Raw genomic sequence first — 19454 nt, forward strand, 5'->3', positions numbered from 1 at the left:
CGAACGAACGAACGAACGAACGAAAGAATTAACGAACGAACGAATGAACGAAAGAACGAACGAACGATAGAACAAACGATTTAACGAACAATCGTAGGTACATACGTAAGAACGAACGAACAACCATACGTACGAAGGAACAAGCGTACGAATTAACGTACGTACGTACGTACGTAGGAACGAACGAACGATTGATCGAACGAACGCACAAACGAACAAACGAAAGAAGGAACGAAAAATGGAACGAACGAACGGAGGAACAAAAGAACGAACGAACGACAGTACGTACGTACGTAGGTAAGTACGTACGTACATAGGTAAGTACGAAAGAACGAACGTAATTACGTACGTACGTACGAACGAACGTACGAACGAACGTACGTACGAACGAACGTACGTACGAACGAACGTACGAACGAACGTACGTATGTAGGTACATAAATACGTACATACGAACGAACGAACGACCGACCGTACATACGTCCGTACGTAAGTACGAACTTATGAACGAACGAACTTATGAACGAACGAACTAACGAACGAACGTACGCACGTACGTACGTAGGAACGAACGAACGAACGAACGAAAGAATTAACGAATGAACGAAATAAGGAAAGAACGATAGACAAACGATTTAACGAACAATCGTAGGTACATACGTACGAACGAACGAACAATCGTACATACGAAGGAACAAACGAACGAATGAACGTACGTACGTACGTAGGGACGAACGCACAAACGAAAGAAGGAACGAACGAACGAACAAAAGAACGAACGAAAGAAAGTACGTACGTACGAAAGAAAGTACGTACGTACGAAAGAAAGTACGTACGTGCAAAAGAAAGTACGTACGTAGGAACGAACGAACGAAGGTACGTACGAACTTACGTAAGTACGAACGAACGAATGAACGAACCATCGAACGAACGAAAGAAAGAACGTACGTACGTAAGTACGAACGAACGAATGTAATTACGTACGTACGTAAATACGAACGAACGAATGAAGGAATGAACGTTCGTACGTACGAAAGAATGAACGATAGAACGAACGTACGTACGTAGGTACATAAGTACGTAAGTACGAACGAACGTACATACGTCCGTACGTAAGTACGAACGAAGGAACGAACGAGCTTATGAACGAACGGACTAACGAACGAACGTACGCACGTACGTACGTAGGAACGAACGAAAGAACGTACGCACGTATGTACATACGAACGTACGTACGAAACAACGAACGGACGAATGAAAGAACGTACGTGCGTACGAACGAAGGAACAAACGACCGATTGAACGAACTAACGAACGAACGAACGAACGAACGAACAAACGAAAGAAGCAACGAACGATCGAACGAAAGTACGTACGTACGAACGATCGAACGAAACAACTAACGAACGAACGTCTACGTATGTACGTACGTAAGAACGAACGAACGAACGAACAAAGAAACGGACGAACGTATGTACATTCGTACGAACGAAAGAAAGAACGTACGTACGTAAGTACGATCGAATGAACGTAATTATGTAGGTACGTACGAACGAATGAACATACGTAGGCACGAACGAAAGAACAATCAAACGATCGAACGATCGAACGAACGAACGTACGTCCGTACGTACAAACGAACATACGTACGAACGAACATACGAAAGAACGAACGTACGTACGTACTTACGTATGTACGTAAGTACGAACGAACGAAGGTACGTGCGTAAAAACGAACGAACGATCGAACCAACGAATGTAATTACGTACGTACGAACGAACGAACGAATGGACGAGCGAACATACGTACAAACGAAAAACGAAGGAACGAACGAACGATCGAACTAAAGAACGAACTAACGAATGAACGTTCGCACTTACGCACGTAGGAACGAACGAATGAACGAACGAACGTACACACGTATGTACGTAAGTAAGTACGTACCTATGAATCAACGAACGAATGAATGAAAGAACGTACGTACGTACGAACGAACGAACGAACGAAAGAATTAACGAACGAACGAAAGAACGAAAGAAGGAACGAACGATAGAACAAACGATTTAACGAACAATCGTAGGTACATACGTACGAACGAACGAACAACCATGCGTACGAAGGAACAAACGTACGAATGAACGTACGTACGTACGTACGTAGGAACGAACGAACGATTGATCGAACGAACGCACAAACGAACAAACGAAAGAAGGAACGAAAGATGGAACGAACGAACGGAGGAACAAAAGAACGAACGAACGGCCAGTTGAGAATTTCTGGTCACCGACTTTATGGCCAGTGTTAAATTTTTGGTGCCCCCCATTTTATGGCCAGTGTTCAATTATTGGTCCCCGACTTTATGGCCAGTGTTCAATTAAAGGTCCCCGACTTTATGGCCAATGTTCAATATTTGGTCCCCGTCTTTATGGCCAGTGTGCAATTATTCGTCCCCGACTTTATGGCCAGTGTTTAATTTTTGATCCCCGACTTTATGGCCAGTGCGCGATTTTTGTTCCCCGACTTTATTGTCAGTTTAGAATTTCTGGTCCCCTTCTTTATGGCCAGTGTGCGATATTTGGTTACCGACTTTATGGCCAATGTTTAATTTTTGGTTCCCCCATTTTATGGCCAGTGTTCAATTTTAGGTCCCCGACTTTATGGCTAGAGTTCAATTATTGGTCCCCGACTTTATGGCCAGTGTGCGATTTTTGGTCCCCGTCTTTATGGCCACTGTGCGATATTTGGTCCCCGTCTTTATGGTCAGTGTTCAATTTTCGGTCACCAACTTTATGACCAGTGTTCAGTTTTTGGTCCTCGACTTTATGGCCATTGTGCATTTATTCGTCCCCGACCTCAGGGCCAGTGTGCGACTTGTGGTGCCCGTCTTTATGGCCAGTGTCCAATTATTCGACCCCGACTTTATGGCCAGTTTAGAATTTCTGGTCCCCGACTTTATGGCCAGTGTGCGATTTTTGGTCCCCGACTTTATGGCCAGTGTTCAATTTTTGATCCCCGTCTTTATGGCCAGTGTGCAATTATTGCTCCCCGACTTTATGGCCAGTGTGCGATTTTTGGTCCCTGTCATTTTGGCCAGTGTGCAATATTTGGTCCTCGACTTTATGACCAGTATTCGATTTGTGTTCCCCCATTTTATGGCCAGTGTTCAATTATAGGTCCCCGACTTTATGGTCAGTGTTCAATTATTGGTCCTTGACTTTATGGCCAGTTTACGATTTTTGGTCCCCGTCTTTATGGCCAGTGTGCAATATTTGGTCCCCGACTTTATGGCCAGTGTTTAATTTTTGATCCCCGATTTATGGCCAGTGTGCGATTTTTGTTCCCCGACTTTATGGTCAGTTTAGAATTTCTGGTCCCCGACTTTATGGCCAGTGTGCGATTTTTATTCCCCGACTTTATGGCCAGTGTTCAATTATAGGTCCCCGACTTTATGGCCAGTGTTCAATATTTGGTCCCCGTCTTTATGGCCAGTGTGCAATTATTCGTCCCCGACTTTATGGCCACTGTTCAATATTTGGTCCCCGTCTTTATGGTCAGTGTTCAATTTTCAGTCCCCGTCTTTATGGCCAGTGTCCAATTATTCGACCCCGACTTTATGGCAAGTGTTCAATATTTGGTACCCGACATTATGGCTAGTTTAGAATTTCTGGTCCCCGACTTTATGGCCAGTGTGCGATTTTTGTTCACCGACTTTATGGCCAGTGTTCAATTTTTGGTCCCCGTCTTTATGGCCAGTGTCCAATTATTCGACCCCGACTTTATGGCAAGTGTTCAATATTTGGTACCCGACATTATGGCTAGTTTAGAATTTCTGGTCCCCGACTTTATGGCCAGTGTGCGATTTTTGTTCACCGACTTTATGGCCAGTGTTCAATTTTTGGTCGCCGTCTTTATGGCCAGTGTGCAATTATTAGTCCCCGACTTTATAGCTAGTGTGCGATTTTTCGTCCCCGTCTTTATGACCAGTGTGCAATATTTGGTCCGCGACTTTATGGCAAGTGTGCGATTTTTGGTCCCCCATTTTATGGCCAGTGTTCAATTATAGGTCCCCGATTTATGGCCAGTGTTCAATATTTGGTCCCCGTCTTTATGGCCAGTGTGCTATTATTCGCCCCCGAATTTATGGCCAGTTCTGAATTTCTGGTCCCCCGACATTATGGCCAGTGTGCGAATTTTGTTTCCCGACTTTATGGCCAGTGTACAATTATTCGACCCCGACTTTATGGCCAGTGTTCAATTTTTGGTACCCGACCTTATGGCCAGTGTGCGATATTTGGTCCCCGACTTTATGGCCAGTGTTAATTTTTGGTCCCCGTCTTTATGGACAGTGTGCAATTATTGGCCAGTTTAGAATTTCTGGTCCCCGGTTTTATGACCAGTGTGCAATTATTCGTCCCCGACCTCATGGCCAGTGTGCGACTTGTGGTCCCCGTCTTTATGGCCAGCATCCAATTATTCGAACCTGACTGTATGGCCAGTGTTCAATTTGTGGTGCCCGACTTTATGGCCAGTTTAGAATTTCTCGTCCCCGACTTCATGGCCAATGTACAATTGATGGTCCCCGACTTCATGGCCAGTGTGCGATTTTTGGTCCACGTCTTTGGCCAGTGTTCAATTTTTGGTCCCCGACTTCATAGCCAGTGTACAATTTTTGGTCCCCGACTTTATGACCAATATTCAATTTTTGGTCCCTGACTTTATAGCCCGTGTTCAATTTTAGGTCCCCGTCTTTATGGCCACTGTGTGATTTTTTGTCCCCGTCTTTATGGTCAGTGTTCAGTTTTTGGTCCCCGACTTTAAGGCCAGTGTGCAATTATTCGTCCCCGACCTTAGGGCCAGTGTCCAACTTGTGGTCCCCGTCTTTATGGCCAGTGTTCAATTTTTGTTCCCCGACTTTATGGCCAGTGTACAATGCTCGGTCCCCGTCTTTATGGCCGGTGTGCAATTTTTGAGCCCCGACTTTATGGCCAGTGTGCGATTTTTGGTCCCCGACTTTATGGTCAGTGTTCAATTTTTGGTCCCCGACTTTATAGCCAATGTTCAATTTTAGGTCCCCGTCTTTATGGCCGGTGTACAATTTTTGAGCCCCGACTTTATGGCCAATGTGAGATTTTTGGTCCCCGACTTTATGGCCAGTGTTCAATTGTTGGTCCCAACTTTATGGCCAATTTTCAGTTTTTGGTCCCTGTCTTTATGGCCAGTGTTCAATTTTCGTTCCCTGACTTTATGGCCTGTGCACAATTTTTGGTCCCCCATTTTTATTCCCCGACTTTATGGCCAGTGTTCAATTATAGGTCCCCGACTTTATGGCGGGTCCCCGTCTTTATGGCCAGTGTGCAATTATTCGTCCCCGACTTTATGGCCAGTGTTGAAATTTCTGGTCCCCGTCTTTATGGCCGGTGTGCAATTTTTGGTCCCCGACTTTATGGCCAGTGTGCAATTATTGGTCCCTGACTTTATAGCCAGTTTAGAATTTCTTGTCCCCGACTTTATGGCCAGTGTGCGATTTTTGTTCCTCGACTTTATGGCCAGTGTTCAATTTTTGGTCGCTGACTATATATATACAGATAGATGAAGGTATGTACATGTATATATGCATATATATATGCATATACTTGCCTATTCCCCTTCTATAGTTGATTAATTTTTTCCTTCCCAGTATTTACAGCTAAGGCTACCTCGCATCACCAACTGCTTAGCCATAGATCTGACCTTCTTCTTATGAGCATGTGTTTTGTTATTATTATTATTATTATTATTTCTCAGCTAACACCCTATACTTCGGTTTTACACTGATTAACGCTAACATAAGGATACTAATATATAAGTGTTATATGGACTGTTGGATATGTTCGTCTGAGTTCCTTGTTTCATTGTTGTCTTGTGAGACTGTCGAAGTAGAATGTCATTGATAAATATGGCGGACTTGTTTATTTACAACGAACTTCGGTGAGTGCTTTCTTTGTAAGTAATTGAATAATTAATTGAATAATTAAATTGTACAACTCGTCTTTTCTCTGTGTGTGTGTATACTTATGCATACATACAAGTGTGTGCAAATATATACAAGTGTGAGTATTGGCGCGTCTGTATATAGACAGGCAAGCAAGTTAAGGCGCGCGTGTGTGAGCACATGTATTGGCGAAGGTCTCGATATGTGGTGTGGGGGGAGGGTGCTTGTGTTTGTGTGTATTTGCGAGAGCGGGTGGGTACACATAAGCAAATGTATGTATGGGTATATATGGGCGCACACATACGAGCACCGATGTATAAATGTAGCTGTACATGCATATATACAGGCATGTGTGTGTGTGTGCGTGTATACGTATGAATAGATGAGCATGTGTGTGCATATATGTGCATGTGGAGGTTTCTGTGTGTGTGTGTATGTGTATGGGTGTATGTACACATGGGTATGCGCATATGTATGTGTGTACGTACACGCACGTGTTTGTAAACAGGTGTCTGCACGCTAGCAGACGCTTATGTAAACGCTCACTTTAATTACCTCCCCTCACCCACCCGAATGACTCCTTGACCACAACCTTTAGCATCACATCAAAGACACCCTCCCTTTATATTTCTATGTAAACAAGTGATGAGAAACAAGTGATAATTCCAGCTACCCTTTCTTTTTTTGTGAAATGGCCCTCATTTGCTTGGAACTTTCATCGACATGCGTTTTGCTCCATTTGTTGTTATTATGCATATACTTATATATTATTTGTATTTTATTGAAGGAATCCCCGTTCTTCCTATCAAGTTCACAGGTGCCCTTAACTCAAGTCAGACCCATTAAACTTCCCTTTTTCCCACCCCTTTTTCCGAGATAACACTTAACCCCTCTCCTTTTCATCTCCTAATTATGTGGTTACCCTGTTGTCCCTTTCTACCTGAAAACGACACGACAACAGCTGATAAAAGAAGAGAGATAATTTGACTTCACTAATTATTTCAGAAGAGGTGCGCATTGCCTAATTACTAAACACTCAAATGGTTCAGTGTTTTTAATTCTGGTGACTTTCGCTTATTGGCGCCTCAAGAGATGTTCTTGATCTGCGCGGGATTTGGCTGCTATTTCTTGCTGTGGAAGACAGATGCCTAGAATCTGCGCAGGATTTGGCTGCTATTTCTCGCTGTGGAAGACAGGTGTCTATGATCTGTGCGTGATTTGGCAGCTGTTTCTAGCTATGTAGATGTCTCCAACGACTAGAACTCTAGAGCCTCAAGAGATTACTTTACTTGCTGTTAGTTTCAACAACAACCACTGGCTTCCAGTCCGGCTATTTGCAGAGACTGAATTAGTGGTTAACAGTAATCCATGTGTCCTGTTTCTATTACTCCTTCCTTTACCATTTGTAGTCACCATGTTTCTTATAGAAAACCTTTGAAAGACCACCCATACTACCTTTACACAGAAACTTAAGTAAGATCAATATTTCTAATACACAGTTTTTCAACATCAGTTGCTGAGATGTCCAGAAGAAAATGAAACAAAGTGTTTCGGCCAGAAGCAACTCAAGTGGAGGTCTCCGATGAAATTTCCCAGCTCGTTCAGGTATGGTAGTATGTTATTGCAATTTGCAATTCGTTTTCTTTCTGAATGTCAAGTTTTATTGACTTCTCTTTCTTTACTAACATTGAAAATGCTTTGATATGGTATTTTACTCACTTATTTAAAAAAAAAAAAAAAAACATCCAAAGCTTTATTATTTTTTGTTGTTGTTGTTTCATTTCCACACAGCAGAAATGTTAGAAGGTAAGTTTCTATTTAAAAACCTGATATATATATAAAAAAAAAAAAAAGTCTCACATTTTATGAATCTTTATAACTGATTGTGAATATTGGTGTGGTTGTACCCCCGCCCCCTCTGTTAAACTTTAAATCACTGTGAAATAGGAAGTTAGTATTGTAGAACAAAGATCAGTTTGATCAGATATGTTGATATCAAAATGGTGTAGAGTTTCTTTTTCTTTTCTTTTTTTCTTTTGTTGGTTTGTAATATTTTAAGCCACTTCACTGAATTTCCTTTGCAGATTCATAGCTTGTTGAGAGCCTCCGAGAAATGTGCTGTTGGTCAGACCAAACTCAAACGAGTGCTCATCTCCATAGCCGGTGTGTCTTCACTTGTTCTCAAAGGAAATTCCGAGTTGACTGCAGAGACCTGCAATGGCTGCTAATATTTTGAGAGATTCAGGACGATTTTGTCTCTTGATATTTGTGTTATTTTTTGAGTCCTGTATCTATTTTGTCCTTGTCTGCATGAGTGGCTCTGTGGTTAAGAAGTTTGCTTCGCAACCACATGGGCTGACCAAAACTTTCAGAGTGGATTTGCTAGATGGAAACTGAAAAAAACTCATATATATGTGTGTGTGTGTGTGTATATATATATATATATATATATGTATATAGATATATATACACACACACACACACGTGTGGTTATGTACAAGGAGTGAGAGTGAACGAGTAGACAGGCATGAAGAAGCATTGGAGATTGATTTGCAGTGCTGCTCATTGGGGTTAATTGATGATGGTGACTTTGTATGTGGTGTCCCCCCCCCTCCACTAGTACCAAGACCACCATCATTCACCCTAATTTCAAAATGTTTTTAAAACTTGTGCATATGCGCACAGCCTGTTATTAATTATGGGTTGAATGACATCACGTAAAGTTTGATAATTAAAAAAATTTTTTTTAGTGTTGAAAATTTTTATGAATTTGTGTTCTGCAAATATCTTGTACAATTATGCAAGTCCTACCCCCATAAACCCCTGTGGATCCTCAAATTAGACTTAAATGGTATCGATCCCAGTAGGAATGAAAAGGGCATTGCTGGAATTTTTTGCATAGATTTCAGAGGTATGTAAATGATAAATTGTTTTGATAACATAATTATCTGTTAGTAAATATCTTTTCCTTACACACACACACACACACACACACACACACACACACACACACACACACACACACACACACACACACACACACACACACACACACACACACACACACACACACACACACACACACACACACACACACACACACACACACACACACACACACACACACACACACACACACACACACACACACACACACACACACACACACACACACACACACACACACACACACACACACACACACACACACACACACACACACACACACACACACACACACACACACACACACACACACACACACACACACACACACACACACACACACACACACACACACACACACACACACACACACACACACACACACACACACACACACACACACACACACACACACACACACACACACACACACACACACACACACACACACACACACACACACACACACACACACACACACACACACACACACACACACACACACACACACACACACACACACACACACACACACACACACACACACACACACACACACACACACACACACACACACACACACACACACACACACACACACACACACACACACACACACACACACACACACACACACACACACACACACACAAACTACCTTTATCCTGTGAGGTGTTGAAATTAAAAATTTTTTATTTTATTTTATGTTTTAGTTATTTTAGAACTTCAGACTTTTTTTTTCTATAATTCTATTTCTATAAATTACCATTTTGTGTGATGTTTGGGCTTGTAGAGACTGCAGTATATTTTTGGTTACTGTTATAAAAAAAAGTGACAAGGAATAGTCCTACAAAAATGAAAGTAAATTACATGTTACCAATTCTTTTAGTCCTGCCACCTCTGTTTACCATTCTTGTATACTTTGAAATGGACTTTGTCTCTGTAAAAATTTTTTGTTTACTCTGTACGTTTTCTTCCTTTGGCAACAATTTCTCAAAGATCAATTTAATTTTTCAATCGAACATTAGATCTGCAGGTGACTTGCCTGAACTGATATTTAGAATTTATTTAGCATTTCGTCATTGCCTAATTTTTTTTTTCTCTCTTGCACTTGCTTCAAAGTATCTACAAATCATTCTGCTTGCCCATTTGACCCTGGGTGGTAGGGCGGAGTAAACGTGTGCTTGATTGCATGCATTTTATACAATTTCTTGAACTCATCCTGTAAATTATGTTCCATTGTCCGATACTGTGGTGTCTGGAACATTGTATTGAGCAAAAAGTTCATGCAGGAACTTTGCTACCTTCGCGGTAGGTTGACTGCACCTACATACTTCCGGCCACATGGTAAGGCTATCAACAATGTAGTAGGCGCCATTCACTGGTCCAGTGTAGTCTATATGTACTCTGGACAATGGACTCAGGCCATGATTGGTATTTGTGGTGCCTTGGCTGCTGGCACACAACCTCTACAAGATTTTACCAAATTTTCAATGTCCTGGTCCAGTGTCGGCCAAGACGCATAACTCCTTGTCAAAGCTTTCATTCTCGACATCCCCAGGTGTCCACTACGAAATTCATGTAATATCTGTTTCTGTAGGGCAGTTGGTACCACCACGGCCTTTCCTCAGCTTCAATGTCCCAGGCTTTGGGATTGATGTCGGTCAGTTTTAGGCTTTGCCTCAGCTGATCCTTGTATCAGTGGCATGGATGGCCACACAGTGGTCACCAGATAAAATCTGACGCAGTAGCTTGGTTTCTTTCATTCTTGCATTTGTGGCCTGTCCATTTCAGGATGATGGCCTCAATGCTATTGTTTTAATTTAATATTGAGATCACATATTTTTGGTATCTTTTTACAATTATATTTTCATGTTCTTGAATTCCGGATGGATTTGACGAAAGCCTTCTTGACTCTATCTACATTTTCTGTTTCTGGTTCAGAATCTAATATGATTGTCTTTTCTGTTCTTGAAAATATTTTATAAGGTCCTATATAACAAGGACTTAACGAATGAGGAGTGATTTCTTTATTACCCACAAGGGGGCCAGTGGGGACATATAACAATTAGAAAAAAACAAAAACTTATGATAAAAATGAATGATAATGAAAATGAGCTACTTTATTTCATTATATTGGCTATGAAAGCCGTACATAGGTGGAGTAGCTGCGGGCTGGACAAAGACATTGATGAGATGAATGATGAACACGATGATATTAATGGGAGAAGGCAGAAGTCCCCCGCCGAACTCTGCTTCTCTAAAATATTGTTCTTTTATAATTTACATATTTGAGGCAATAAACCTCTTAGCACAGTTTCTTATTGGACTCAAGCTCCTTACAATGAGGTACTAAGCCTCTTACTGCAGACGACACCATGTCCTTAAAATGAAGCACCTGCCTCTTACAACTCTTCTCATAGGCCACATGCCCCTTCAGTATGAGGCACTCATCCTCTTACAATCTTCCGACCCAAAGTGCCACTTAGGCACTCCAACAGTGCCACGATCGGAAGCACAATATATCCACAGGGAAGGAGTCCATTCAGGCTATGTCTCCTCCCTTGACAAACCCTGTAAAAAAGCTCTCCCAACGCCTCCTCTCACCTTCTGGAGAAAACCAAATATTGTTCCTCCATTTGTTCGAGGCTACAACTTCCTCCGTCGGTGGCACAATTCCCACCGACGGGGCTTTGGAACATGCCAGCAGTGTGTATTAGCAATCGTTTTGTTTGGCCAGGACATACATTCATGGGTTACTCTGTTTCTCTGGCACGAAAAGAGCCTGGTAAAACCAGTAGAGATGTCACGGCAAATGTATTGGAATCAACTGAAATTGCAATGCAGAAGAATGTGATTTACCTATTTCCAAAGCAGACTCTGAGCAGTTTAAGGGGGCCTTTCGTCAAACGATGCTGTTGGGAGGCATTGACCTGCCCCTGCAGGTGCCAAGTTGCAAGCCCGACTGATTTAGGCTGGTTGACTTTTGCCCCTGCCATTGCTTCATATTTTTTTAATGGGGTCTTCTTCACGAGGTCGCTGCCCTTCATCAGACACGAGGATGGTGACTTCATCCACATATGCTGTTGCTCCCTTACCATAACGTAGATCATGCGGTCTTCCCCCACAGTCCCCAACCTCCGCAGCAGTGGATCAAGGGCTAATACATGCAGAAGCAGCAACACGGGGCAGCCCTGGCAAATTTAATGCTTGATTGCGAATTGTTTTGAGAAGAGACCGTTCACCTGGACGATTGATTCGATCAATGATATACATAGCATTGATCCAGCCATGGAAAGTCGAGCCCAGTCTGACCCCCCACCAGATACCGATGGTCAACCGTATTGAATGCTGTAGACTGGTCTAAATTCACCAGTGCCCCACCCTTGCCAGGAATTTTTCCTACCTGCTCTATGGTGTAGCAAATGAGGTGAAGGTTGTCGTAACAAGTCGGAAAAGGGATCTGCTTGCATCATGATGACAAGATGCTGTAAGGAAAGTATTTCCCAGCAGCGAAAGACCAGACCTAAGTCAATCAGAAACAGCCAGAATCATCTTCCTTAAACATTGCTGGATAAAATTTGCTAAGTTGAGGCAGAAATCTAGGGCAGTTTCTTTACAGCAAGGTGCAGACAATTGTTGCCTTCTTTGTTCACAGCGTTTATGTCTGCACAAAAAAACTTCTTTTAAAAAAAATGAAACTTTTAAATCCACACCATTCCTAATATCACTTTTAAATGTCAAGTCATACCCTAATTCAAACACAACTATGCTTTCCCATTGGACACCTCTTAAACTTCCTATGAGAAATAATGACTTTGTGCTGATAGAAGTAAATGAGAAAGAGTTATTATATATTATTATTATTCATAATTTACATTTGTTTTCTTATGGTAATCATAAATATAATAAAAAATAGCACAAATAAATAAATAGTTGATATACTGGAAATTCTTTCTTTCGGATATGTAGAGGCATATTTATATAATAAATATTGATCTACGTCATAATTGTTTTTTTTATCTGTTTTAATTTTGTTTTTTTATGTATTTGAATTCTCAATGCAAATACTCTTAAACATACGGCTTTCGAACCAATATTTTGTGATTTAGCATTCCTTGAACATAGAATTTCATGTGTCTTTTTGAAATATTGTACTCAAGTGGCTTATGTACAGAGATATGTATTGTTTATCAATCAAATATTGTATATAAGTCAAAACAAATTGTTGGCTTTGTCTTTTTCAAAAATTTTTATATTATAATGTAAATAAATTGTTAGATTGTCAATTGTATTTTTCTATTTAATTTATTATTTGTAATTTATACTCCTATGTCTGTGGTATTCAACTGCTGTACCTGTGAACTGGATGTTTTACACTCCATATAATTTGTTTTTCTTTTGTTACATTATATATGTATATATACACACACACACGTAAAAAGAACCCTTCATGTGTCGTTGATGCCAGTGTTGCCTGACTGTTTCCATGCCAGTGGCAAGGAAAAAGCATTCTAGCGTGGTCGTTGCCGGTGCCGCCTGACTGGCTCCTGTGCCAGAGAAATATAAAAAGCACCCACTACACTCTCATAGTGGTTCATGTTAGAAAGGGCATCCAGCCGTAGAAACCTTGCCAGATGAGATTGGAGCCTGGTGCAGCCTCCTGGCTTGCCAGCCCTCAGTCAAACCATCCAACCGACTCAGTGAGAACAAAGTCTGGCTGACCAGCTAGAACCTTGGCCAGAGAGAAAAATGAAGTTTACTGTCAGCAACTGTGAGACAACGTCCCACAACCCTACGAGCTCTAATTCTCTTCTCTTCCAACATCATTCTATCTCTCTCTGTAGTTACTACTAAACATTGAAATAGGACACAAACACAAACTTTACTTCGCATGCTTTTGGTTCTATCAGAACCTGTCCGTCGAGGCAAGGTATTGTAACATAATGGTAAACAAACACGTCTTTAAAACTTCAAGCATTGTTCATCTTTCACATCCGACAACTTGCCAGTATAACAACAAATTTTTATCGTCAAAACCGCTGACTCTGACATTTCATAATATTGTGTCCCTAATCCAACCTTACCCTTTACGACTGGTAACTACACAAATTATTATCGTTATATATATATATATATATATATATATATATATATACACGCACACACATACACCTTACAAACTGATTGGCGGCAAGAAGGGCATCCAACTGTAGAATCAAACCACAAATGAACCCATTAGCTTGCTACCAACCACACGGTTCCAGGTTCATTCCCTCTGCGTGGCACCTTGGGCAAGTGTCTTCTACTATAGCCTCGGGCCCACCAAAGCTTTGTGAGTGGATTTGGTAGACGGAAACTAAAAGAAGCCCGTCGTATATATATATATATATATATATATATATAATCATCATCATCATCATCATCGTTTAACGTCCGCTTTCCATGCTAGCATGGGTTGGACTATTTGACTGAGGACTAGTGAAACCGGATGGCAACACCAGGCTCCAATCTAATTTGGCAGAGTTTCTACAGCTGGATGCCCTTCCTAACGCCAACCACTCAGAGAGTGTAGTGGGTGCTTTTACATGTCACCCGCACGACGGCCAGTCAGGCGGTACTGGCAACGGCCACGCTCAAAATTGTGTCTTTTATGTGCCACCCGCACAAGACCCAGTCCAGGGGCACTGGCAACGGTCTCGCTAGAAAATCCTACGAAGGCCAGTGATGCGGTACTGGCAACGGTCACACTCAAAATGGTGCATTTTATGCGCCACCCGCACAAGAGCCAGTCCAGGGGCACTGGCAACGATCTCACTTGGCTTGCCTGGTCTTCTCACGCACAGCACATTTCCAAAGGTCTCGGTCAGTAGTCATCGCCTCAGTGAGGCCCAATGTTCGAAGGTCTTGCCTCACCACCTCAGTCCAGGTCTTCCTGGGCCTACCTCTTCCACGGGTTCCCTCAACTGTTAGGGTGTGGCACTTTTTCACGCAGCTATCCTCATCCATTCACACCACATGTCCATACCAGCGCAATCGTCTCTCTTGCACACTACAACTGACGCTTCTTATGTTCAGCTTTTCTCTCAAGATACTTACACTCTGATGGGTATGCACATTTACATTACACATCCAGCGGAGCATACTGGCTTCATTCCTTGCGAGCTTACACATGTCCTCAGCAGTTACAGCCCATGTTTCACTGCCATGTAGCATGGTTGTTCATACACATGCGTCATACAGTCTGCCTTTTACTCTGAGTGAGAGTCCCTTTGTCGCCAGCAGAGGTAAGAGCTCTCTAAACTTTGCCCAGGCTATTCTTATTCTAGCAGCTACACTTTCAGCGCACCCACCCCCACTACTAACTTGGTCACCCAGATAGCGGAAGCTATTGACTATCTCTAGTTTTTCTCCCTGGAATGAGATAGAAGTTGTTTCCTGTTTGTTTACAGTGTTTATTGCACCTGAACATCTGCCACATACAAAAACTAACTTCCTAGTTAACCTGCCTTTGATATTGCTGCACCTTTTATGTGTCCATAGCTTGCACCGGGTACGTCTTATAGAGTTACAACCTACTCCTTTTCTACATACTGAGCAGGGCCATCTACCTGAAGGGGTTTGTATTTTATCTACCTTCCTACTTATTAGGATTTTGGTTTTAGCTAGGTTGACTCTAAGGCCCTTCGATACTAGTCCTTGCTTCTACACCTGAAACTTCTCCTCTAGTTCTGATAGTGACTGCGCAATTAGTGCAAGGTCATCAGCATAGAGGAGCTCCCAGGGGCAACCTGTCTTGAATTCCTCTGTGATCGCCTGGAGGACTATGATAAATAGGAGGGGGCTGAGGACGGAACCTTGGTGGACCCCTACCTCTACCCGGAATTCATTACTGTACTCATTTCCAACCCTCACCTTACTGGCAGCATCTCTGTACATGGCTCGCACAGCTCTCACTAACCATTCTTCTATCCCAAGTTTCCTCATTGACCACCAGATAAGGGATCGGGGGACCCTTTCAAAGGCTTTCTCCATGTCAACGAAAGCCAGGTACAGAGGTTTATCCTTGGCTAGGTATTTCTCCTGCAGCTGTCTTACTAGAAATATGGCATCAGTAGTGCTTTTACCTGGCACGAACCCAAACTGCATCTCATCTAATTTGACTCCCTACCTAATTAGTTGGGCTATGACCCTCTCCATAACTTTCATGACCTGATCTAACAGCTTGATGCCTCTGTAATTATTTGTATCTAAAGTGTCACCTTTACCTTTGTAGCAGTTTACTATGGTGCTGCTACACCAGTCATTGGGTATGACTCCTTCGTGTATCACCTGGTTCGTAATACGGGTGACTAGGCTGTAGCCAACACTGTCAGATATTTTGAGCATCTCTACAGTGATTCCTGATGGGCCGGGGGCTTTCCCTGTCCTCATACTCTTAATTGCTTTATCTACCCTGGTACTATCAACTCGAATAGCTGGTCCCTCTGTTGGGTCGACATACGGCAGGCTCTCTTTCTCCCATTCATTCTCTTTATTAAGCAGTCTATCGTAGTGGCATCTCCAGACCTCTTTCTTTGCAGCCTCATTTAGTGCAAGATCTCTCTCTGTAGTTACTACTAAACAATGAAAGAGGACACAAACACAAACTTTACTTCGCATGCTTTTGGATCTTTCAGAACCTGTCCGTTGAGGCAAGGTATTGTAACATAATGGTAAACAAACATTTCCGTAAAACCTCAAGCATTGTTCATCTTTCACATCCTACAACTTGCCAGTATAACAACAAATTTTTATCGTCAAAAGCACTGACTCTGACATTTCATAATATTGTCTCCCTAATCAAACCTTACCCTTTACGACTGGTAACTACACAAATTATTATCATTACATATATATATATATATATATTTATATATATATATATATATACACGCACACACATACACCTTACAAACTGATTGGCGGCAAGAAGGGCATCCAACTGTAGAATCAAACCACAAGTGAACCCATTAGCTTGCTTACCAACCACACGGTTCCGGGTTCATTCCCTCTGCGTGGCACCTTGGGCAAGTGTCTTCTACTATAGCCTCGGGCCCACCAAAGCCTTGTGAGTGGATTTGGTAGACGGAAACTGAAAGAAGCTCGTCGTATATATATATATATATATATATATATATATATATGTGTGTGTGTGTGTGTGTGTGTGTGTGAAACAGGTAAAAGAGAGTAAAGATTATCTATATATATAAAAATGAGAATGTGTGTCTGTCTGTCTGTCTGTCTGTCTGTGTGAATCCCTAAAACTCGAGAACTACACAACCAATTCCATTCAAATTTTACACATGCCTTACTTAGGGTTCCAGTTGTGTTTTAGTCAAAAAAAATTATTAACTTGTTGCAGAGTTCGAGCACACGGCAACATAATATCTCCTCCACTATTACGTGTCAAAAGTGAAACAAAAACACTCATGTCAAATACTTTCACCTTAAAAATGAAACTATTCCACTAACTGAAACAATCACATTTCGATACTGTAGTGACAGATACTTTCACAGAGAGAGAAAGAGAGAAAGAGAGAGAGAGAGAGAGAGATGTATATGTATACATATATATGTATATGTACACCATTTCGATACTGTAATGACAGATACTTTCAGAGAGAGAGATGTATATGTATACATATAGATGTACACGTATATGTATATATATATAGATCTATATATACATGTATATGTATACATATGTGTAGATGTATATATATATATATATAGATGTACATGTAATATGTACACATATATACATATATACATGCATACAGATATCTATACATATATACACCCATCACACACACATACACATGCACACAAACACACACATGCACACAAACACACACATTAGTCATTTGTTTTCTTATCCAAAACTACGTCAAAAGTACTGAATGGATCTTTATGAAATTTGGAAATTATATTCTTTGCATATATTTTTGATGTTGATGAAATTTTAACCCGAACATAACAGATGAGCATTATTTAGAAAATGATGTCACACGTTATCGAGGCTACCATTCTTTCTGGATTTGCAAAAGGGGATGACGTCTTTATTCCAAGAATTCCTCTTACTCCATCAGGAGCAGACATTCCTTTTACATTCAGAAGACTACAATTCCCCCTTCGTGTGACTTTTGCCATGTCCATAAACAAATATCAGGGCCAAACACTGTCTGTAGCTGGTCTTCTCTTGGAAGAGCCCTGCTTCTCACATGGACAACTGTATGTTGGCTGCTCAAGAGTGGGAAGCAACAAAAAACCTATTTGTATATGCTCCACAAGGGAAAACAAGGAACATAGTTTACAATGAGGTGTTATAATCACAACAGCAAGAAAGTATGTACATGATCACCTTCTTTAACGAAACTTCATTGACTTTCATATATTTATATTGATATACATATATATATACGTGTGTTTGGGTGCGTGTGTGTATATACATCTCTATATATAAAGATGATGCGTAGTCTAGACGGCGTTTTTAGATTTCATTATTCTCTTTAACCCGGGCAACGCCGGGTATTTCTGCTAGTGTATATATATATATATATGTATATCTGCTTAGCTGTCTGTCAGTCCATCCCCCTATCTATCTGTCTGACTGTCCGTCAGTACACCCATCTGTCTGTCTATCTGTCGGCTGTTTGTTACGTTGACTTCCGTAAGCTGAAGTCATTTTTCTCTGTTAAAAAGCTGCCCAACAACTTTTGCCTGGCCTCAAGCGAGGCTTTCACCCTTTAAAGGGTGAATTTTCGAATTTAAAACATTTCATAAAAATGTTTTTCATCTGTCTAGAAAAATGGACAGCCTTTCTAAGACTGCCAAGTGTTTCGGTCTTTAAATTAAAATTGGGATTTCCACCATTGCCGCCGACGAGGCAGACTTCAAATAACACTCAACACATTGAGACACTGTCACACTCACCCTTTTGAATAAGGACAATACACATACTGATACAAGTGGGAAGGGGAGGCAGAAACAACGAAGACACTAATGAAACAACGAGCAGCAGGGCAACCCCGACTATCACTTCTCCTCTCACCACTACTCTCACTTCCGTCCTGAAAACTGCCATCACCGAACAACAAACAATGTCACGGACAAACTAAATGATTTTGCTTCTGTTTTAAAGCAAAAGAAATATTTAAAGTCCTTCTCAAAGGAAGAACTTCTACAATGTAAACAATTATTACATAAAGAAAACAGAACCATTAAACTGAACACCTCACACAGCATTTTGTAAGACATCCCCACCCCAAAAAACCCCCATTATTTACAAAACCCTGAACATAAAAAATAAGATATTAGAAGGGGCCACTTAAGAAACAGTTGGGAAATGTGTACAGGTCATAATGAGCATTCAAAACATATATTGCAAGAGTGTAAAGATTTGCCTGGATCGAGGTTAGATTTGATACGGAAGAACGGGCAAAGGGACACTCGACAAAAAGTGTTTGGATTGCAGGGGATTTCTAAGGATTCCCA

At 41.4% G+C, this 19454-nt stretch overlaps 1 long non-coding RNA gene across 1 annotated transcript; it reads left to right on the top strand.

Annotated features, from left to right (window-relative positions):
* The first annotated feature begins 5814 nt into the window (after positions 1-5814).
* LOC149131249 (uncharacterized) lies at positions 5815-13207 on the top strand. Its single transcript, XR_016238293.1, has 3 exons — positions 5815-5968; positions 7472-7577; positions 8057-13207. It is a non-coding gene; the product is annotated as an uncharacterized LOC149131249 (long non-coding RNA).
* The last annotated feature ends 6247 nt before the right edge of the window (positions 13208-19454 follow it).

The sequence above is a fragment of the Octopus bimaculoides genome, chromosome 24 (genome assembly GCF_046866305.1).
Source record: "Octopus bimaculoides isolate indiv1 chromosome 24, ASM4686630v1, whole genome shotgun sequence".
Classification (NCBI taxonomy): domain Eukaryota; kingdom Metazoa; phylum Mollusca; class Cephalopoda; order Octopoda; family Octopodidae; genus Octopus; species Octopus bimaculoides.